Here is a 23,882-nt window from a genome sequence, read left to right as displayed (position 1 = left end):
ATGTGTGATGTGAAGTGGGAGTCTATTCCAAAGGAGTGGTAACCTCTGGGAGACAAATCTGTCCCTCCAGCAGGTTCTATTGATGTCACATACCAGGTTTAGTTCTTTAGAACAAGTAACCCATGTGCCATTTGACTTGTGGATGTGCAGTATTTCCAATAAAGCAGGGTCAGAGATCGCATTATATGCAAGGCAGAGATTGCTTCTGAGTAGTCTGTATGAAACAGAATAAAGTGACAGTGATTTCAGCTGATCCACATAGGATAGCTGCTGAAGACCTCAAATTTTCTTTGTGAGGAACCTTTGTAGTCTCTCCAGTTGCTGCAGGTACTTTGAAAGGTATATGCCAAAAGGGGGGTTGTACTCAATTATTGGCCTAATGAGTGAAGAGTACAGGGAGGTGATAATTTCACTTTTCTTGAGGTAATGCCATTACTTATGAAGTGAACTATACCAAATGCCCTTCTTACATCTCTGGAGACATGGTGATCAAAGGCAAGGTTGCTCTCAACCTGAGTGCCCAGATCTCTCACCACTGAGTGCGTACTTAGGGTATTGCCACTGATGTGCTAATTTGCAGGAACATCTCTATTGCCGAAAGGGATGATAATACATTTTATTGCATTGAGTTTGAGGTCATGACTTTGGCACCAGTCATTTGTTTGCGTTAGACCTTCTTGAAGGATGTTGACATTGTTTGGAGATTCTATGACCGCACCCATTTTGCAGTCATTATCAAACTTTGTCAGCCACAGTCTCTTGGTTTTAGCTTGCACTTCAGAGAAATAGATTCCAAATAGTAGAGGTCCCAGGACTGATCCCTGTGGAGCACCATTGGTAACGGGTCTGTTGTTGGAGGTGGATTCCTCTATTTTGACTGTTCACAACCAACCTTATGATATAACGATTGATGTCTAGCCAGGAGAGCTTGTCAATGATGCCTGAGTGAGGGATAGTGTCAAATGCCTTGGCCAGGTCTAGGCAGGCTGTATGCACAGATTTCCCATCGTCCAGGGTCCTTGTGACATGATTGAGTACATCATGGGTGCTTCTGATACACATGTCCATTTCATTGTGACTTATTCAAATGTGGCCACAGATGCAAGCTCTAATATTGGGAACCCTCCTAGTTGGGTAAACAATTGGGATGCTGATGCTTTTCACTCTAGTTTGACTATTTTATGCTATGAAGCTTATTCTATTCCCCCCAGCGCTAGCATATATGACTTCACAAGTTGCACTAGAACAGCACATCATGTCCATGAATCCACCAGTTTGGATTTGATAGTGAAGCAGATCATGGAAAGGTTTTTATGTTCAATACCTGTAGCAGCTAGGTCAGAGAGGTATTCTTAAGGCTATCTAGTCATAAAGCAATGTTTACACTTAAGCACTGGCTTTATTTCTGAAAAAGAAACATGATATGAAATGCTCCCTTAGGTACCATCATTTTAGCTAGGCTGCTTGAAAAGGCAGGATGGAGAGGATGCTGACCTGTGTCACTTCATAGAAAATGTCACAGGTTAAGACTGCCATTTCAAAGACTTGCGGGAGGGTTCCTTGTGCAGTTTTAGTTCTGTACTGGAAAACCAACTAAAGCAACACAGATAGTGGTAGGCACTGTTCCACCCCTCGGGAGTAAGACCATCCTGGAGTTGACCTTTTGGTGCTTATGCTTATCCTTGACTAGTAGTTCAAATTTCTTCCCATTCTACACTTTGGGAAATATTGATGAGCTCATGATGGCCATCCTGGATACCCTATTCTGGAAAGAGATTCTCTCTTTTCAGGACATACAGGACCTGGTTGATGGCCTACTGGGAAGAGGGCAGGCCTACACTGTGACTGATGGCTTTTTATTACTCTTGTCATACACCTTAATTTTTAAGATCAGCCATTTCACTGTGAAGACCATGACTTTTCAGACAGTATTTCCTATCCCTACAGAAGCCAAACAAGAAGCCCAAGATTATATCAGACACTCCAGCAATTACAGTCCTAATGCTCACCACCTGTGGCTGGCCATGGCTAGCTGTTGTCCATGTTTTCTCTGCCCTGAAAGTTCATCATGAAACATCAATAGGTTCTAGACTTGGTCACATATAGCAGTGTCTTGGAGCTGTTTTGTTCTTCCCAGAAAGAGCTCTGTACATAAATAAGGCCTTCTCTGCAGAGCTTTCGGGGTAAGCCTAAACTCAACTCCTTAAGGTTGCTAGTAATTTCCCCATAAGGTCATGGGATCTTCATTTGCTCTGTTTCCTTATCTTGGCTCTGAGAAGAACAGAAGTTTTATTCCCCATGCTAAATCTCAGCAACGTCAGTGATCACAGGTTTTGGATGGTTATTGTTTGATGGTCATGTTCCAGCTGCCACTGGACACTGGGACGGTGTCATTGGACAAGACTGACACCTTTTAGCACATCAGAATCTGTGATCCACACAGAAGACTTCTCCTGTTCATTTTGAGTAACCACCACCCTTGGTGCAAAATGATACCATTTTGTCTGTCCTCTGCTTCTAGAATATTTACAAACATGATGATCATTGAGGTGGAGGCCTTTCTGTTCTCTTCAGGTGGTCCTCCTCTGTCAGTAAATGGATTATGGTGCTGTCACTGAGGGATGCCTTGGATGTATCCCCTAAGTGGATACTTCTGTGACTACAGCAGTCTCTGGGAATGTCACCATTAACTGGGAAAAGTCATCTCTGTTCTAATTTCAGAGGAGTACTTGCCTTGTCATAGAGCTAAACATACTGCAGTGCACTCATTTCTGCCCACACAGATGGCCTGGTAGGTAACGTCCTTGGCATTCTGAGTATGAGTGAAGCAGGAGGTTCAGACATGGATCTTTCAGTATCATCTGCACTTCATGGCTGCACTGATGTTTATAGTGCTTTTTGCATTACTCAAGGTGCTGGTTGCAGTAAATGCTGAGGTGTAACTGGCTGCAGAGATATTACTTTCTGTCAGATGTAGTACTGGTGTCAGACTCTTTACACTGAACCTAATTTGTATATGGCAAGTCATTGATTGATTCCTGCTTCTATACTGTGCCTAGAATTAAGAATGCATTTGGGAGGAGAATATTCTAAATTTTTCCAAATTGGCTTCTTCACCTAAAGAAGGCAGATACACATGTTTCTGACTGTTTTTAAACAATGCATGTTTAAATCTGCAGTGGCTGAACATTATATGTGCAGTGTTTAGTAAACATCTACCTTTTGAAATGGCACCACTTACCATATTACCTTAATGTACCTTGCTTTTATCTCTGTGGGAAACACCACCACCAGTCAGGCTGTGGAGCATTACAAACTCTTTGGTGTAGCAACTAATAATAAGCTCAGTTTTTCAGAGCATACTAGCAACATGGTGCAGGATATTTTAGAAAAGACTTGGAGCCCTGTGCCATTTAAAACACTGCCTATCTCCATTATCAAGAATGATATTAGCCAGTGCAGTATTTATGCCAAAACATCTTCATGGAATCCTGGCTATTGACAACCTGAACAAGAAAATTTTCCGGAAAATGGAATCCATGTATTACAGTATTATAGTTCTCATACATGTGATAAATACTAACTAGGCTGGATGCAATTCTCAAATACAATTAAGTTAATCACAAAATTGTATATGATGGCAAATCCCCCTCTCTGACATCTCTCCTACACAAATACATAACTCTTAAGATCTAAGACTCATACGCTCCAAGATCATCCACTAAAAATCTACTGATGGTTAAAAAACTATACTGAAAGACAGATGATAGACCCCTTAGCTAGTTTTTGGATTCATTGTAGAACTGACTACCTCAATAACTGTATGAGATCAATAACTTTACATCCTTCAAAAGGAGTCACATAGGCTCATAGGAAGTTACTAGGCTAATGGCCTGACTGCCCTTACAAGCCTAGCCAAATTTTACCGTTATTACCATGATCAACACCTGTTGCCGCTGTCCAAGAGGAACACAGGTGGAATCCCCGGGGTGAATTTACAATTACCCATCCAGTCATCAAGACTGTGTATTTAGAGGGCCATTGAGGTGGTATGTGTGATGTGAAGTGGGAGTCTATTCCAAAGGAGTGGTAACCTCTGGGAGACAAATCTGTCCCTCCAGCAGGTTCTATTGATGTCACATACCAGGTTTAGTTCTTTAGAACAAGTAACCCATGTGCCATTTGACTTGTGGATGTGCAGTATTTCCAATAAAGCAGGGTCAGAGATCGCATTATATGCAAGGCAGAGATTGCTTCTGAGTAGTCTGTATGAAACAGAATAAAGTGACAGTGATTTCAGCTGATCCACATAGGATAGCTGCTGAAGACCTCAAATTTTCTTTGTGAGGAACCTTTGTAGTCTCTCCAGTTGCTGCAGGTACTTTGAAAGGTATATGCCAAAAGGGGGGTTGTACTCAATTATTGGCCTAATGAGTGAAGAGTACAGGGAGGTGATAATTTCACTTTTCTTGAGGTAATGCCATTACTTATGAAGTGAACTATACCAAATGCCCTTCTTACATCTCTGGAGACATGGTGATCAAAGGCAAGGTTGCTCTCAACCTGAGTGCCCAGATCTCTCACCACTGAGTGCATACTTAGGGTATTGCCACTGATGTGCTAATTTGCAGGAACATCTCTATTGCCGAAAGGGATGATAATACATTTTATTGCATTGAGTTTGAGGTCATGACTTTGGCACCAGTCATTTGTTTGCGTTAGACCTTCTTGAAGGATGTTGACATTGTTTGGAGATTCTATGACCCATTTTGCAGTCATTATCAAACTTTGTCAGCCACAGTCTCTTGGTTTTAGCTTGCACTTCAGAGAAATAGATTCCAAATAGTAGAGGTCCCAGGACTGATCCCTGTGGAGCACCATTGGTAACGGGTCTGTTGTTGGAGGTGGATTCCTCTATTTTGACTGTTCACAACCAACCTTATGATATAACGATTGATGTCTAGCCAGGAGAGCTTGTCAATGATGCCTGAGTGAGGGATAGTGTCAAATGCCTTGGCCAGGTCTAGGCAGGCTGTATGCACAGATTTCCCATCGTCCAGGGTCCTTGTGACATGATTGAGTACATCATGGGTGCTTCTGATACACATGTCCATTTCATTGTGACTTATTCAAATGTGGCCACAGATGCAAGCTCTAATATTGGGAACCCTCCTAGTTGGGTAAACAATTGGGATGCTGATGCTTTTCACTCTAGTTTGACTATTTTATGCTATGAAGCTTATTCTATTCCCCCCAGCGCTAGCATATATGACTTCACAAGTTGCACTAGAACAGCACATCATGTCCATGAATCCACCAGTTTGGATTTGATAGTGAAGCAGATCATGGAAAGGTTTTTATGTTCAATACCTGTAGCAGCTAGGTCAGAGAGGTATTCTTAAGGCTATCTAGTCATAAAGCAATGTTTACACTTAAGCACTGGCTTTATTTCTGAAAAAGAAACATGATATGAAATGCTCCCTTAGGTACCATCATTTTAGCTAGGCTGCTTGAAAAGGCAGGATGGAGAGGATGCTGACCTGTGTCACTTCATAGAAAATGTCACAGGTTAAGACTGCCCATTTCAAAGACTTGCGGGAGGGTTCCTTGTGCAGTTTTAGTTCTGTACTGGAAAACCAACTAAAGCAACACAGATAGTGGTAGGCACTGTTCCACCCCTCGGGAGTAAGACCATCCTGGAGTTGACCTTTTGGTGCTTATGCTTATCCTTGACTAGTAGTTCAAATTTCTTCCCATTCTACACTTTGGGAAATATTGATGAGCTCATGATGGCCATCCTGGATATCCTATTCTGGAAAGAGATTCTCTCTTTTCAGGACATACAGGACCTGGTTGATGGCCTACTGGGAAGAGGGCAGGCCTACACTGTGACTGATGGCTTTTTATTACTCTTGTCATACACCTTAATTTTTAAGATCAGCCATTTCACTGTGAAGACCATGACTTTTCAGACAGTATTTCCTATCCCTACAGATGCCAAACAAGAAGCCCAAGATGATATCAGACACTCCAGCAATTACAGTCCTAATGCTCACCACCTGTGGCTGGCCATGGCTAGCTGTTGCCCATGTTTTCTCTGCCCTGAAAGTTCATCATGAAACATCAATAGGTTCTAGACTTGGTCACATATAGCAGTGTCTTGGAGCTGTTTTGTTCTTCCCAGAAAGAGCTCTGTACATAAATAAGGCCTTCTCTGCAGAGCTTTCGGGGTAAGCCTAAACTCAACTCCTTAAGGTTGCTAGTAATTTCCCCATAAGGTCATGGGATCTTCATTTGCTCTGTTTCCTTATCTTGGCTCTGAGAAGAACAGAAGTTTTATTCCCCATGCTAAATCTCAGCAACGTCAGTGATCACAGGTTTTGGATGGTTATTGTTTGATGGTCATGTTCCAGCTGCCACTGGACACTGGGACGGTGTCATTGGACAAGACTGACACCTTTTAGCACATCAGAATCTGTGATCCACACAGAAGACTTCTCCTGTTCATTTTGAGTAACCACCACCCTCGGTGCAAAATGATACCATTTTGTCTGTCCTCTGCTTCTAGAATATTTACAAACATGAAGATCATTGAGGTGGAGGCCTTGCTGTTCTCTTCAGGTGGTCCTCCTCTGTCAATAAATGGATTATGGTGCTGTCACTGAGGGATGCCTTGGATGTATCCCCTAAGTGGATACTTCTGTGACTACAGCAGTCTCTGGGAATGTCATCATTAACTGGGAAAAGTCATCTCTGTTCTAATTTCAGAGGAGTACTTGCCTTGTCATGGAGCTAAACATACTGCAGTGCACTCATTTCTGCCCACACAGATGGCCTCATAGGTAACGTCCTTGGCATTCTGAGTATGAGTGAAGCAGGAGGTTCAGACATGGATCTTTCAGTATCATCTGCAATTCATGGCTGCACTGATGTTTATAGTGCTTTTTGCATTACTCAAGGTGCTGGTTGCAGTAAATGCTGAGGTGTAACTGGCTGCAGAGATATTACTTTCTGTCAGATGTAGTGCTGGTGTCAGACTCTTTACACTGAACCTCATTTGTATATGGCAAGTCATTGATTGATTCCTGCTTCTATACTGTGTCTAGAATTAAGAATGCATTTAGGAGGAGAATATTCTAAATTTTTCCAAATTGGCTTCTTCACCTAAAGAAGGCAGATACACATGTTTGTGACTGTTTTTAAACAATGCATGTTTAAATCTGCAGTGGCTGAACATTATATGTGCAGTGTTTAGTAAACATCTACCTTTTGAAATGGCACCACTTACCATATTACCTTAATGTACCTTGCTTTTATCTCTGTGGGAAACATCACCACCAGTCAGGCTGTGGAGCATTACAAACTCTTTGGTGTAGCAACTAATAATAAGCTCAGTTTTTCAGAGCATACTAGCAACATGGTGCAGGATATTTTAGAAAAGACTTGGAGCCCTGTGCCATTTAAAACACTGCCTATCTCCATTATCAAGAATGATATTAGCCAGTGCAGTATTTATGCCAAAACATCTTCATGGAATCCTGGCTATTGACAACCTGAACAAGAAAATTTTCTGGAAAATGGAATCCATATATTACAGTATTATAGTTCTCATACATGTGATATATACTAACTAGACTGGATGCAATTCTCAAATACAATTAAGTTAATCACAAAATTGTATATGATGGCAAATCCCCCTCTCTGACATCTCTTCTACACAAATACATAACTCTTAAGATCTAAGACTCATACGCTCCAAGATCATCCACTAAAAATCTACTGATGGTTAAAAAACTATTCTGAAAGACAGATGATAGACCCCTTAGCTAGTTTTTGGATTCATTGTAGAACTGACTACCTCAATAACTGTATGAGATCAATAACTTTACATCCTTCAAAAGCTGGCACAGCTCTCACTACAACACAGGTTTGTCCTTCTGGAGATGTGACACCACCTAATAACATCTCATTCTGTCCAAACCCCTGCTCCATATGTCATCTTACCGCATTCATGACACTGATATGATTGCTGTCATTCCTCATCTCCACTCTTTACATTTCAGGTACTCATTTACACTGCACTTTTTATCTCTTTGAACTTCTTTTTCCTCTCATTCCACTCTTCACCTACCTCTACATTGACTTCGGGATATTTCCGTTTATTCACACTTTGTTTGTTAACTGTTATTAACTAAAAATCTTACCTGTCCATGAAACCAATACATTTTCATTAAACATCTGATTAGTATCCACTTCTGTTGATGTGCTGTCTCTCTTCCTGTCCACCCATAACTCCTCACTTTTAACTTTTCCCTTTTACCACTTTACACAAAAGCTTAAGTCAAAGAAAACTGTATTGTCATTCAGAACTACACAGCAGTGTAGCTGAATGAAATTACAATGCTTCATTCTCAATGCAGGAAAAAGTTGCACATGTAGACAGAGAAAAATTAATAAAATATCACAGCAGAATTTTAATAAGTAGCAATTTGTAAGTAAAGTAGGACAACAGTGACCCGCACCCATCCCAGAACAGGAGACAAGTAAAACAAGGAACAATATAAAGGTAATATTGTCAAAGTAAAATTGAAACAATACCAGCATATCTATGCATAGAATGAATTATTGCACAGTTTGTATATTGCACTTTACAGTCCTTCAGTGTGTAGGTGAGCTACCTTATTATTGCACTTAGTTATTGTACATCCATAAAAACTGTGTTAAAATTAGTCGTGACAACTGAGCCTGTACTTCTTAGCCATAATAAGATACAATATTGTATTGCATTCTTTTCTTTATTGTACATATACTGCACATATAGTAATTATTTGTTAACACTATAGGAATATTGGACCAATAGTAGGCAAGTGATTTCAACAATCATAAGCTGTCTAGCCATATTCACCTTTAAGTAGACATACTTAAAAGTTCTTGCCGTCCTTTATAAGCATTTAATACTGATTACCTCCCAAACTGAGTAGGGCCATAGATGATAACCTTGGTGTAAATTTGTGTCTGCCAATGTCTAGACTAGTCTTAATGGGAGGCAAGGTAGTACTTCGCTTGACTTGAAGTGGTAAGTTATTCCAAAGGTTGGGAACATGTTGAGTTAGAAACCAGTCCCTCCAGTGAGTCTTGTTTATTTGTTGGTGTAGATTTGATTCCCTAGTATGGGTGTTTGTAGAGCCACTGGTTTGTAAAGACATGGGAGGTCAAATAGGATTCTTTATTTCATGGCTCAAAAAGTGAGACACAAGTCACCTTGGAGCAATCACTAGGCTACTGAACATAAAGAGAATTGTACTAATTTATTGAGGTAGTCAAATGATTGAAAGTCTTTAATTTTCTTGGTTAAAAATAATTTGAGCATTTGCAGTTGAGCAATATGCTTGGATATGTACATAGCAATGGGTGTGTGTGTGTGTGTGGGGGGGGGGGCATTGTAAGAAAGAGTACAGTGGTAAAGTGACTACTTTCTATCTTAGAGATATTCCCTTGGGAATTAGCTGGGCTAGATAGAAGGATTTACTGACTATAGTGGAAAAAATTATGATCAAATGAGAAAGACAGAGTTGTCCACATAAGTACCAAAGCCTCTTTATTTGTTGTATTTTTGTATTTATTTATTTGCATTTGTTTACTGAGATAATCCAACTAGGTCAGAGAAATTACAACTTTTCAGCAGAGGCTGAGGGAAAAAAGCTCCAATCATGTAGTGCATATGATCCAAGTAATTTACATGGATATAGTTACATATCACACACATGGAAATACATAGAAAAACATATACATGGAATAACATACTATAACTTTTGATTATATTGCATTGGATGATGCAGACTAGCATTGATTGGGAACATGTAAAATAAAAGGTTTAGAGAGGGAAATAGAATGATGAGAATTATACAAAGTGGCATGGATAGAGAATATAGTAAAATAGTGTGGTTGAGTGGTATATAGAGGACCAACGTTTAGGTGAATGCAGTGGATGGATAGAATGGAGGATAATAATATGTGGGTGGAATTTATCCAGGTTATAGACATGTACAGCACCAGAGGTTCTGGAGATGTTGTTTAAAATTTGTAGTTGTTTTTGTTTTCTTTAATTTTTAAGGGGAGATTGTACCATAGCCTGGCAACATGTTTGGAGTATCTGGAATTATCTGTATGATTGTTTGCATAAGTTACTAGTAGGAGAATTTTGTTTTTAGAGTTTAGAGGCTGATTTGGTGAATATATCTGGAGTATATTGAGTGATGAGAGGCAGTGGTCATGTTTGTAAATGAGTTTATGTGCTGTAGTTAGTTGCTAGAAGGTTAGGGAATGAGAAAGTTCTAACCATGCTATTTTTTGTAGGTAAGACAATGGTGTGTTTATATGCATGTCTATTGCACATTTGGCAATTTTATTGTAGCACTGATCTAGGAGGTACAGTTGTGTAGACTATAGGATGGTTAGTATTGGAGCAGCATAGAGGAGTGTAGGAAGTAGAAATGTCAAAGCTATATGTATACCTGAGGAACTGGTTAGGTAAAGGGATATTCTGTAGAGACTGCCTAATTTTAACTTTTTCATTTATATGGTGATTACGTCTTAGTGTCTCATCAATGATGATACCAGGGAGTTATGCATGTGATACTTGCTTTATTGTTATATTACCAGAGCATATTATGATAATGTGATCCTTTTGATTGTTGAATTATTTAGGGGTAAACAGTATAAGCTTTATTTCTTGGGGATTTAGGAAAGGTCATGATTTAGATAGCCAAGTTTTGATAGATGTGAGGGATTCTTGGGATATGTCCTGTAATTTGATGAGAGTGGAGTCATCTACGTATTGAACAATGCTGGAGTGATTCATGGCTGTATGGAGGTTATTAATAAATGTATTAAAGAGCAGAGGTGCAAGTTTGAACCCTTGGGGAGCACTGACTGAGATATGAAGGGAGGAGTAGAAAGTATTTTGCCACTGTACAGCTTGGAATCTGTTGGTGAGATAGTGAGAGAACCAGGAGACAGATGGATTGTTGAGACCAAGAGAGGTTACTTTTTGCAAGAGTTTAACATGTGAGACCATATCAAAAGCTTCTGAGAGATTGAAGACTACAGCTGAAGTTAGGTTACCTGAGTTATGGTTTTGATTTATGATTGTTAAAAAGTTTAGTAGGGGTGTGGTGGTATTGCGGGCAGGGTGAAATCTGTGTTGTGTTAATGACAGTAAGTTGTTGTCAGTAATGTATTTTAGCAGTTGGGTTATTACATATTTTTCTAGTATCTTGAGGACAGAATGGATATGGCCCATAGTTATTGAGTTCAGTGGAGCAGCCACCTTTGTGTAGTAGGATGATATAGGGTATCTTCCTTAGTGATGGGATATAGTGTTCTTTGATGGAGCGGTTAATTGGGATGGGTACTGGATAATGTGGCTATGGTAGTTACAGTAGGTTTTTGAAAACCATTACAGGTCATATATATCTTTTTATTCTAGGTACCTTAACAATATGTTTATTTTGTGAAAAGGGCCTAAGAATAAAATGATAGAATGTTTTGATTGTATTAATAATACTGTTGAATTTTTGAAATTTACTTACAATTTACAAATGGAGACCATGCACTATTTAGATGTAGAGATCTATAAACACTCTTTTGCTAAATGTGGTGAGTCAGACCGGTTTCGGCTATGGTATTAACCTAGCCTTCATTAGTGTAAAGTGTTAATACCATAGCCGAAACTGATCTGTTCATTCTTGTGTTTTTTATTTTTATTAACTAATTAAAATTAGTTACACAGCTCACAGTTGCTGGCTTTTGTTTTTTGTCTACAAAAACATAATCTTTATAAATGGCAATTGATTCATATATCTATAATTGCCTCTGATGACCAGTGATTTGAAAAATAAACATTTAAATTAAGAGAACTTTTTCTTGAAAAGGGGTACCCTGCTTGGATATTAGACCCATTTGAGATTGAAATTGTTGAAAAATGAAAAACTTCTTTTAAACCCCCATTAGTAGAGCCAGTTATAAATAAAGAAATAAATTCTTTATTGATGGTTAATTCAGAAAAGCAAGCAATTGTGCTCCCCTATAGTCAGGGTGTGGAAAATATTAGAAATAGGATTTCTTTAAGCTATAAAGTTATTTGGGTTGACTGGACTGGTTTACAAATTAGCTGAATTGCCCCACTTTGTTTACAAAAGGAAATCGAACTTGAAGGGTATATTGGAAAAGGTCCAAAATGATTTTGCTGTTAATAATCTGTCTAATAAACAACATAAGATGCATAAATGTGGTAAGTTTAAGCAGTGCAAATATATTTGCAAGAGTGCCAGTGTTATGCTTCTGTCCAGTGTTGGACATTGGAAATTTGGGTTATTCCAAATTAAAGGGAATTGTAATTTTTATTTTACATTTGTTTATTGAGAAAGTCTGACTGAACACATGTCCTTTTTCAGTGGAGGCCCTGGGAGAAAAGCTCCAATTAACAGAATACAGACAAGGAACAATATGTATACATATAATAAAAAACAGATATACAATGTAACGTATAAATCACACAATAGACTCTAAGTATACATTAAGATGCCCTAGTAGTAAATATATATATATATATATATATATATATATATATATCTGTATATATGCATATATATATATATATATATATATATATATATATATGTGTGTTTGTGTGTGTATATATATATTTTTTTGTTTTTTGTTTTTTGTTTTTTTTTAAATAAAACTGTTGGTATATAAATCTGTAAGTTTACAGTTCTGTGGAGACCACAGAAATTAACTAGCAGCATATTTTAAATAATTGAACTGAGAGGGATTAACAAATGTCAACACTATATCTCTGTGGAGAAATTTAGGAACAGTAGATATATTTCTTATTGTTTGTGGTAACTGTAGCTTTATATAGAGGCAGAAGGATAAATAAAAGAGAGCTGTCATCAATAGAGATGTTATTCTTCTTCTTCTTTCGGCTTTTCCCGCTTAGGGGTCGCCACAGCCGCTAATGATTGGCAGTTGATTTTTACGGTGCCGAGGTGCCAGCCCAACACCCAACCTTCAATGAAGGCACACCCATTCATGCATGTCTTTTGAATGCCACTCAACCGCTGGGAAGACATGCGGACTCCACACAGAAGGTGCTCCAGCCGAGAATCAAACGGGAGAACCTCTTGCTGTGAGGCGACAATGCTACCGCTGCACCACTGCGGCTTTGTCATCAATAAAGATGTAAGAAGTGAATTTAACTAGGGGAAGTGAATTGAAGCTTGAAGCTTGTAGATCCAAGGGAGTTTATGTAGTACAGTCTTTTTATGGTGGTGAGACAGAATGTTCCTTATGTGAATGCATTTACAAGCATAATTATGGCATTGCAAAATATGATGAAAGCAGTGCATTGTACAGGCAAGTCAGACATTGTAAGGATTATAAAAAAAGTTTTGTTGTGGATACTTGAAAAAAATATTTCCTAATGAAAGTAGTGGCAGTTGGAGATAGACTGGAAAGCCAAAAGTTTTTTTGGGCAGCTTTTATTAAATTCTACTCAAGCTCCTAGACTTAATGTTATGATTTCTAACAGCATCATGAGAATTAAAGTGCTAAACATTTTAGTTAAACTGGTGTTAGTTGGCTTTCAAGTGCATTCTTTTCATTCTTTTTCTGGTCCTGGATAATGGATAAGTGAGATCCTGAGCTGCTTTTTTGATATATTCTGCTTGTATGTAGGTTTGAGTTTAAGGAGTATTTTTTTTAATTTTATCTGTAGATACTGGTTGAAAGCAGAAAGACTGGTTAGAAGTTATATGGGCTATGGGTAAGGCAAATGTTTGAGTTTTGGGGGTGGTGTTTAGTAGAGATGTGACCATTTGACTGATATTATTGAGTATAGGTTGGTAACGTGGCCTGGATATAAGACACTATTTATAGAAGACCAGACATGTTTAGGATTATTTTTATTAGATTTTTGGAGGTTAACATAGTTAAGATTTCTTAACCTGTATGATTCTATGTTTAATTCTGTTTCTTAGGTATTTAAATGTTTATAGGCTTGTTTCAGTTTTATTAAATTACCAGGCTTTCCATGTTCTGTCCCTCTGTTTCATTAGTGTTTTTGTTGGAGTACTTAACCATGGGGCAGGTGTCCTTTTAATGTGTTCTGTTATAATGGGGCTAGGAGTTTAGGATGTTTAAGAAAGTTGTGTCAAACTGTGTAACTGCTTCATCTAGTGGAATAGTATGTAATGAATCCCAGTTCACTGCTTTTAAGGCCACAGCTAGTGTCTTGCTATTAAATTCGCAAGGTTTCTTGCATTATTGTGCCACTGTTGCTTATGTATATTGGTTTGTTTCCTTAAGTGAAGGTTGGGATGTGATTGTTTAGGATATCAGGGAGACAATGGTACCAGTTTTATTTGGGGAGTTTGACATAATGTGCTGATTTTTTTTTATATTATGCAGCAGCAGTGATACGCTGAATGAAGCCATCTAGGTTGATGGCTTGATTTTGATATTATTGCTTCATATTTGCCAGTCTGTATTAAAATCTTCAACTATAATGGTTTTGTGCTTAATTTTTGTAGATGCCCAGTGGAGGAATTCTTCAGCAATTGGAATGTTATTTCCTGGTGGTATATAGATACCAATGATAACTATGATTTTATTGTTGTTTAGTTTAAGAGAGGAAAGGACATTTTCAGCTCTATGTTTTTGAGGAGGCATAGTTTTGAGGGGAGGGATTGCGAGGGTTTTTGGAAAGATTATCACTACTCCAACTCCTTTCCTTTTTTTCTGTCCATTTTAAAGATATTATATCACGAAGGGAGGATATTTTCATCCTTTATGTCCTCTTTTAGCCTTTCTGTTATAATGACTATTTCTGGTTGATGTGTGTGTAACCATGCAAGTAATTCAGTAATTTTATTTCATATGCTGTAGAGGTTCATATCGTATAGAGTTAGATCAATAGTCATTTCATTGTTAGTTTGTACGGGTGGAAGGAGATTATTGGGAAAGTTATGAGTAGTTTGGGTTTGGTATGCTGGTCCAGAGTTTAGAATGGATGTCACTATTGACTGCTAGTTTGTGTAACAAGAGTACGACAAAGGCTTGGGGTTTACTTTTGTTTTTATTTTGGATATATACCCTATGTTTATAGTAAGTTTATTTTCATTCTGGTAATATTTTACTTTTTGAGTATATGGATGTAGGTAAAGTTAAAAAGAGTTGAGGCTGTTGGGGAAATGGCAGTTTTAAATATTATGCTGGGCAGGTTGTGTCATGGAGGAAGGTACTTGGTTGTATTGAGGGGGATTTGTTAGTGAGGTAAAAGTAAGTTACCAATGATTGTGGCAGGGAGAATATGTAGGTGGGATACACAGTTGTTGCTGTCTGTTGTGAAAGTTAAACTAGGAAGAGAGTGATAGCATGGGGATCAGATATGTATTGCATTAGCAGTAGGACATTTTGTGGCAGAGTATAGGAAAAGTTATTAGGTTTTGGGATGGGAACAGTAATGGGAGAATAAAGGAAGGAAAAATATAGTGTACAAATGTCAATAGAGAGCTTTATATTATTTTGAGATTTGTAGGTGTGTGGAGTTATACCGAGTAGGCAGGGTGAGAGTATAGGGGAGGAGGATAGGTGAATATTTGAGATGGGAAGTGTGAAGGTAGAGTCGATAATGTTTTGTGGCTCACATTTCCAATGCTTCTCAGATACTTCTATATTGTAGTGTTTGCAAAATCCCTACTGCAACAGTCTTGCCACATTATTATACATTTTGGAATTCAGACATCGACCAAGAGTGTATTATACACAACAGTATGATGTGCAACTGTTTCCATTTCTGTTTTGCAGAACCTGCATCTGTCTGTTTCTGATACTTTTTTCAATAGACTTTGTAATCCAGTTTATATATAGCCCAGTATTTTGGGTTGCCTTTTATCTTTTGGTTTAAATTCACCTCTCCTTAGCTATTCCTGTGTCAAAAACCATACCATGTATTTAAACTTATTAGAAACACTAACCATCCAACCCAATACCTTATTTGTGGGTGACATTAATTACCCCATGATTAACTGGGAATCCTATACAACATCAAATGTACACGCACAGAGATTCCTTGATTTTGTGAACACAAATTCCCTGGACCAAATAGTCAATACACCAACCAGGGTGCAGCCATACTGGATCTGGTCCTCACTAATATGGGAGACTACTGCACACCCTTACTGTAATGTCTTCTCTGGTAAGGTCAGACCACAAAATGGCCTCCTTTGAAGTAAAAATATAAACCGGGAATATTCAGGAACTATTCTAAGGCTAACCTCCTGCTATTAAGTGAGAACCTGGCAAAATGTCAAGCCCCTATAAACTCTGAAAACACTTTTGCCTATGCAGAACTATTCACAGAAATCTAGTACAAGCATGTTAATAGTTGTATAGAGGCAGCTGTACCCAGCAGGAAGAAGTACAGAATTAACTCAAAAAACAAGCCCCCCTGGTGAAATCACAAAATCAATCAGATGTATAACAGGAGGAAGAAAATCCTGGAAAAAATTAGGAAGTGCAGCACCCAGCAGGATAAAATCACTCTCATTAAATGAAACAAACAACTCAGAAGACAAATAAAGTTTACAAAAGCCAAATTTGAGGTATGTTTGGCCTCTAGGCCAAGGACAACCACAAAGCATTCTTTAGCTATGTCCACATCCTCAAAGGCAATACACAATCGTGTGCAGATCTCATTGTAAATGGAGCCACCTATACTGAGCCAGAAGATATAGCAAACTTCTTGGCTGATAAATTCAGCTCCATCTTTACTCCTCTCTCCCCCTCAACCTTCCCTCAGGAAATATCATCAAACATAACTCCCCCTACTATCACTAGGGAACAGGCCCTTAATGCTCTCTATAAACCAAGAACACTGCATCATTGGGCCCAGACAAAATCCCAGGATGCCCTCTAAATAGCATGAAACATGACCTATCAGGGCCTCTGGAATTACTATTTAACTGTAGCCTCCAAACAGGCTTCATGCCTCATGAATGGAGAAAGGCAACAGTCATCCCTTTGCACAAAGGTGGGCCATCTACAGACCCTGGAAACTACAGACCCATAAGTCTCACTAGTCTTATATGTAAAGCCATGGAAAGAATTATCATGGAGATGATCAATAGAGATATAGCAAACCTCCAGACACTGGACCCAACCCACTTTGTTTTTTTCAAGGGCAGATCATGCCTACTCAACCTGGTGGACTTTTTTGAGAAGGTCACCAAAGCAATGCATGAGGGCAGAATCGTTCACACTGCCTACCTTAACCTGGCCAAGGCATTTGACACAATACCCCACTCGGGCATGTAGGAGGTTAGGTACAAACCTGTATGTCACCCGGTGGATAGCCGAGTGGCTCACAGACAGGACCTAGGAAGTTAGAATTGGGGAGTCCACCTCTACAAAAAGGCCAGTCACAAGTGGAGTCCCTCAGTGATCAGTCCTTGGACCACTCCTTTTTGGTATTTATTTATCTGACATCAAGGCCAATGTGAGTGGTCTCTGACTGACTAAATTTGCAGATGATTTCAAATTAGGAGCTGTTATTGAATCTCTCACTGACACAGATATCTTCCAGGAGGGTGTCAGAGTCATGGACTAAAACTAAATGCCAAGAAATGCATAATAGTATCCTTTGGGAAGTCATCCATCCCTGGTAGCTATCATATTGATAACACCCCCCTTAGAGTTGACCCAGTAGTCAGGGACTTAGGGACACACATATATAGTAATCTAGCCTTTGATCATCACATGTCCATAGTTGTGAGGAAATCATTCTATGTTGCGCAACTTATAAACAAAGATATGGCATCTAAGTCCAAGGAAGTCATTGTTCCACTGTATTCAGCATTCATCAGACCTATCATTGAGTACAATGCCCCCTTTGCTGTGTACCTAACCAGGCATCTCCAACAACTGGAACATCCACAGAGGTTCCTCACTAAAAGAATACAGGGCATAAGTAATATGTCCTATGCAGACTGCCTCAATGCCCTATCCCTGTAGTCTGTCTCTTAGAGGCTTTTGAGAGGAGATCTATGCCTGGCATACAGAGCATTTTCAGACCCCACTCTGATGGACCTCCTGCATCTCCACAAAACAAACAGTATCAGAATTACCCATTCTAAAGACTTAAACATTGCCTGTGATATAAACAGGACTTTCTGGACAGATAGGTATGTATCCCAGAGACAACCCCGCCTATGGAACAAGCACCCCATCCATGTGAAGCAGAGTTCCTCCCTAATCCAATTCAAGTGCAACTTGGACAATTGGATTGGAAACCAGAAAGTCATCCCTGGTTTGGCCCCTATGTCTCTGATGCAAACAGGTAACCTATAAATGGTTCATCTTCCAGGCCCATGCTAACACTTATCAAGGGTATCAGAACTTGTCAGAGATTTGGGATGCATGGCTAGGCTTAAAAAGGCCCTTGTGATTGTTAGCCTAGTAAACACCTATGAACCTAAATCTTGGTCAACATGTGGCTGCCTAGGGGTTTGCTATACTTTTCATTATATGGACTTTCCAATTACTTTTCCTTTTCTTCTGGTCCTTTTCTTTGTACGCTTTCTTTAGTTTTTCGCACTTTCAGTTGCTGTCTGATTCTCACCTACTTCTTGTTTGATTTCCATTGCCACGTTTTTTTTCTTTTTAATTCGTCCAAATGTTTTGGGTTTCCAGTATGATGATGATGAGAACGGACACCATTCCGAAGTCACTATATGGTTAAAGTTCAATGGAGTAGTATTGCTTCAGTCTTTGAGGTTTACCAAGAGTGACCTTCTCAGTATCCACAATGTGACCAGAATTGCTTCCTTCTGTAGTTCATACAGGGATGCATGTAAAAGTATTAAAAGTTGGAGACAGTAGAGTGTTTATGGAAAAAGATTATTCACTGCATACCAGGTAGAAGAGAAACACATGTATTCCAGTAATCAGGGAATGTTGAGAGGCAGATGTGAGATTCAAGCTTCTGTGTCCAGCTCTCTTCATAATATTTTTCCTTGGAGGGTTAAAGTAATTGTTGATGCTGAACAGGCTAAGGAGGAATTACAAAAGTTTGTCCAACAAAAAAATAAGCCATCAAGCAGAAGGGGACTTTGCGTCTCATTCTTCTGATAGTAAAGTACACAGAGAGACTTTGCCAGTAAAACAAAAATGCTTGAGAGACAGAGGAAAAAAAGCACAGGAGTTGACTAGAAAACTGAGGAGTACCTTGCACTTGAACCAGGGTCTGGTGTTGGGAGATGAAGATGAGCAGCAACACTGAAATTAGTGAATAAATGAGAGAGTATAAGGTACGTTTATAAAGTATCGATCACACTTTTGAAGTATGGCTTTGCAAGAAAAAGTGAATGAAAGAGATTGGACTTTTGTTTACTTTATCAAACTTGTGGGTGGACTGTAAAGCATATGTCAATAATGTTTAGAAGTCACCAGTTGTAAGTCAAACAGCTTTTATTATTAATAGTATTTGTATAAAACACTTCTTCTTTTCTTACTTAACCTGTTATCCAGTTTCCCATCTGCATCTCTTCTCCTGCTTCTATATTCCCTACTATGTCTAGTCTTTGCTGTCTTTGTTGTTATACTCCCTACTGTGGCTAACTTGCTCACAAGTCAACTGTATAAAGCAAAAAATGCAACCCCTACTAACAGTGTTCAATATTATGTAATGCCTCAATCTAAAACTGTAAAAGATGTGTTCAGTAATGTAAATATGTTAAATCTTAAGCTTCAATGCTATGTTACTAGTCAATGTTAAGTTTGCTACTATGTAAATTTGAATGCTTCTGTATACATCTTATATTTTCCTTAAAATTTAACTGTGGAGCTTTTCTCCCCAGGCCTCAACTAAAAATGGACATGCCAGTCAGACTTTCACGATCAACAAATGTAAAATAAATAAATAAATAAAATAAACTGCCTGTTATATAGTAAACCAGTTTTGTGTAGAATGTAGTCAGGGATATTTTAAATTTGGAGATGAGGATGAGTCTTTTCAGAAGGGGACTCTGCTTCTTTTTCCTCTGATAAAACATTACACAGAGAGTTTGCCAATGAATCCTTTTCCATTGTTCCAAAGGAAAATGTTTGACAGACAGAGAAAAAACAGCAGTTGACCAGAAGAATTGGATGCACTTGTGAGTTGAACCAAAATCTGGGAGATAGAGGTGAACAGAAAGAAGACCAGCAACAGGAAATTAATGAATAAATGTGAGACTGCAAAGCGTCAATTGTACTGGTGAAATACGGTTGTGTAAGAACAAATGGAAAGAGTGGACTTTTGATGACTTTGTTAAACTTGTTAAACTTGTGAAGAACTGAGAAGCATTAGCCTCATTTCATGACAAGGGCTATAGCTATAAACTATGTACCCACATGTGAATTGGTTCAGCAATACCCATATTTATGAGGACATGATTAAATGAAGTATTTAGGAGTATGGATTAAAAAGGATTCTGTTATGTCAGCTAAGGATATATGGGAAAAGACTAAACAAAAGATAATACAAAAAGTGAGGCAATGGTAGCTATTGCCTATGAATATGGATAGCAAGGTGCAAACAGTAAAAAACCTCTTTAGTCTCTTTAGTTTAATTCACAGATCAGACCTGTTTTTATCAACCGGAGGAGAAGTTGTGGGTAGTAATTAATAAAGAGATGAAGGATTTTATTTGTGAGGAAAAGAAGGCAAGAGTCAAGTGGGATAAGTTGATCCTCCCAGTACAACAAGGAGGTTTAGGATTACCTGATTTGAATGGATGTTGTAGAGCTACACAGTTAAGGCTCACATACATAAGACAAGCAGAAAGCTACAATTCAAAGTGGAAAGGGGTGATGATGAAGCAGGGGGTAATTCAAAAAATAAAGAAAGAATGGGATTTTGGATACAAATCCTTAAGCAAATAACAACAGTCAATCAGAATATTACATTTGTAAAGTAGCAGAAAGTATGCTAAGAACTAAGCCAAAGCGGGAATGGAGAAAGGAGATTCTGCCGATAGGGATGATTGCAGTTATGGAGTACAGAGAACAGACAAGAGGGGGCTGGAATTTTCTGGATTAAGATGGCAAAGAAACTAATGTATTGGGAACAAATAATTAGAGAAGGAAAGCTAATAGAATGAGAAAAGGACAAGAAGATTTTTGGATTGCGGACAAGTGAATGCTTTCCCAATTAGGGATTGATATCAGAGTATAGACAAAGAGAAAGGGATAAGGAAATCCTGAATGAAAGACATGCACTGATTGAGTTTTTAACTGAATCTAGAAGAGAAGCTGCTTCTAAAAAAGGGATAATTAGTAAGACATATAAAATATAGCATGATAACTATATGAATTGATCAGAGGAGGTCAGAAAAGAAGAAAGACTAGCTATTCAATTCACAAAGAAACAATGGGTGGAGATAAATTTGGCTGCTAAATATGCAACGAGTTCTAGAAGATTTATGATTTTTGTCAGGAAGTGGTTGCATTAATACTTTTATACCCCAAGCTGACTCCATTGCATTTTTCTCCAGGTAGATGACAAATGTTGGAGGTGTGATGGAGAAGAAAGAGGTAACTGGGAACATATGTTTTGAGAGTTTAATGAGTTGGCAAACTTCAAAAAGTATACAGAGTATTCTGTCAGGAATACTGGGCAAGCAAATGAGTGTAACTAATGAAATTATTTTTTGAGCTGTGGTATAGTATCGTAATTGGCTAGACATAGTAAGGCATTACTAAGCTTAATTCTAGAGGCTGCCAAAAAAGCAGTTACTAGAAAATGGAAATCAAAATCTAAAGCAACTATACTTGTAGTAGTGAATACTGTAACTGAGATAAAAGAACAGGAATTGGGGATCTTTTGAAAATGGTAGAAGTAAATTATATAGAAATAAAATGGAAATTGTGGGAACAATACATGCAGAAAAATGTTTTGGAGTTGGAATGTGGTTTAAGAGAAGGCAGGAATTTAATAATTTATGTAATTTTGCTTAGATGATATGATATATAACAATAGAAGTTAAATATAATGTTTGTAAATGTGAACTTGTTAATATGATTTGATTACTTTTATATAAATGTAAGTTTGTCTATGTCACAAGTGATACATCAGTAAAGGTGTTTAAAATGGTACTTTTCCCTTTTTTTCTTGGACTGCTATATCTGTTTTCTTGCATCTGTTTTATCTTAACTGTTGGTATTGGGTGAACCCATGTGATATGAACTTCATCACATAATCCCCAGTGCAACAATGTTGCCACATTATTATATCTTTCTGGATACAGACAGCCATGAATGTATCACAAATTGCAATGAGATGTGTAACTGTTTCCAATTCTGTGTTACATAACCTGCATTTATATGTTTCTCCCACTTTTTCTATACACTTTTCAAGCCAGTGTGTTTGTAGTCCACTATCTTGGGCTGCCATTATTAGCCTTTCATCATTTGGTTTGAGTTTACCCTCCTTAACCATTCTTGTGACAAAATCTTGGCCAACACATGGTTATTTTAGAAGTTTCTGTACTTGCCACTGTATTTGTGGAATTTTCAGCTTTTTTCTTTTATTTATTTTCCTTTTCCTCATGTTTTTTTCAGTTTTTTGGAAGTTTCAGTTGCCGTCTGATTCATGTCTACTTGTCTACTTCTGGTTTGATTTCTGTTCCCACTCTGTTCTGAAATGCTTCTGCTAAAGTAAGCAAAAATGTCATCTTAGACTTCTTCTCTTTATACTTTAGAACTTTCACTATGTTTGGATATGTATGCAATGCTATGATTGCAACCCTATACATGTAGTCAGTTTCAAGGAGACCCATATCGCCTGTACAGCAAGAGATGTGTAATCTTGATATTGTTTTTTTATGTATCATTTGATAAGTGTGAAGCATTTTTCCTCTTTCTTGTCCATTTGATTCATTGATGTTTGGGGCCAGCCATTTACACCAAAACTGTAAGTTAGAACAGGAAGAACAAATTGATTTAGAATTTTGACTTTATTCCTAGATGTAAAGGCAGTTTTCAACATTAGTCTTGTGAAGTAATCCTTACTGAGCTTTGTTCTCATATATTCATGTTTTATTGCCAACCCGTCATCTATTCCCAAATGTGTATATACTCCCTCCTACCCAAGTTCCTTTATATTACATTCCTATCCTAAGTCAATATTTTCTTGGTACCAAACCTTTCCTTTCATAAAATTTGCTTTTGCACATTTATTAAACTAAATGTCATTGTAATATTATCTCTGAAAGTTTTAACCATTTGTAATTGTGCTTTCAGACTCTCATCTTATGAAATGTACATTTTTTAATCACCCACAAAAAAAGCAGCTGAGATGTCTTTGAACAAGGTTGATTTCTGGGTGTTAAGCTGTAACCATAGTCTAATATATTATGTAAACAGCTTAATGGGTTAAGGGCAAGATGTAACAGCAGCAGGTGACAAAGAATCACCTTGTAATTTCCCCCTTTGAATTTTTATCCCTGGGATAATAACTTGCCCTTTTTCATACATAGCTGTAAGTGGTTTGGCACTGTTTCATTCATAGACAGTATCCTGTAATCGATCATTATAGGGTGCTTATGCATCTGAAAGCATTCCATTATCCATGTATGTGGAATGGTGTTGAATGCCTTTTTTTGTAATCTATCATTACTGTACTTAGGTTCTTCCACTTTTTACAGCTTTCTGTTATGACTTTGCTTAACGGTAAACAATCCTTTGTTCCATATGACTTTCTTTTGTTACGTTTTTCTGCTATTGCCCTGCTTGAATATGACTATGAACTGTATCTGCTTCACTTACATTATACACTTTATA

This window comes from Protopterus annectens, chromosome 7.part0 (genome assembly GCF_019279795.1).
Source record: "Protopterus annectens isolate FY-2018-M chromosome 7.part0, PAN1.0, whole genome shotgun sequence".
Taxonomy (NCBI): domain Eukaryota; kingdom Metazoa; phylum Chordata; order Ceratodontiformes; family Protopteridae; genus Protopterus; species Protopterus annectens.
The sequence above is the reverse complement of the archived record's forward strand: the minus strand, read 5'-3'. Positions refer to the sequence as shown.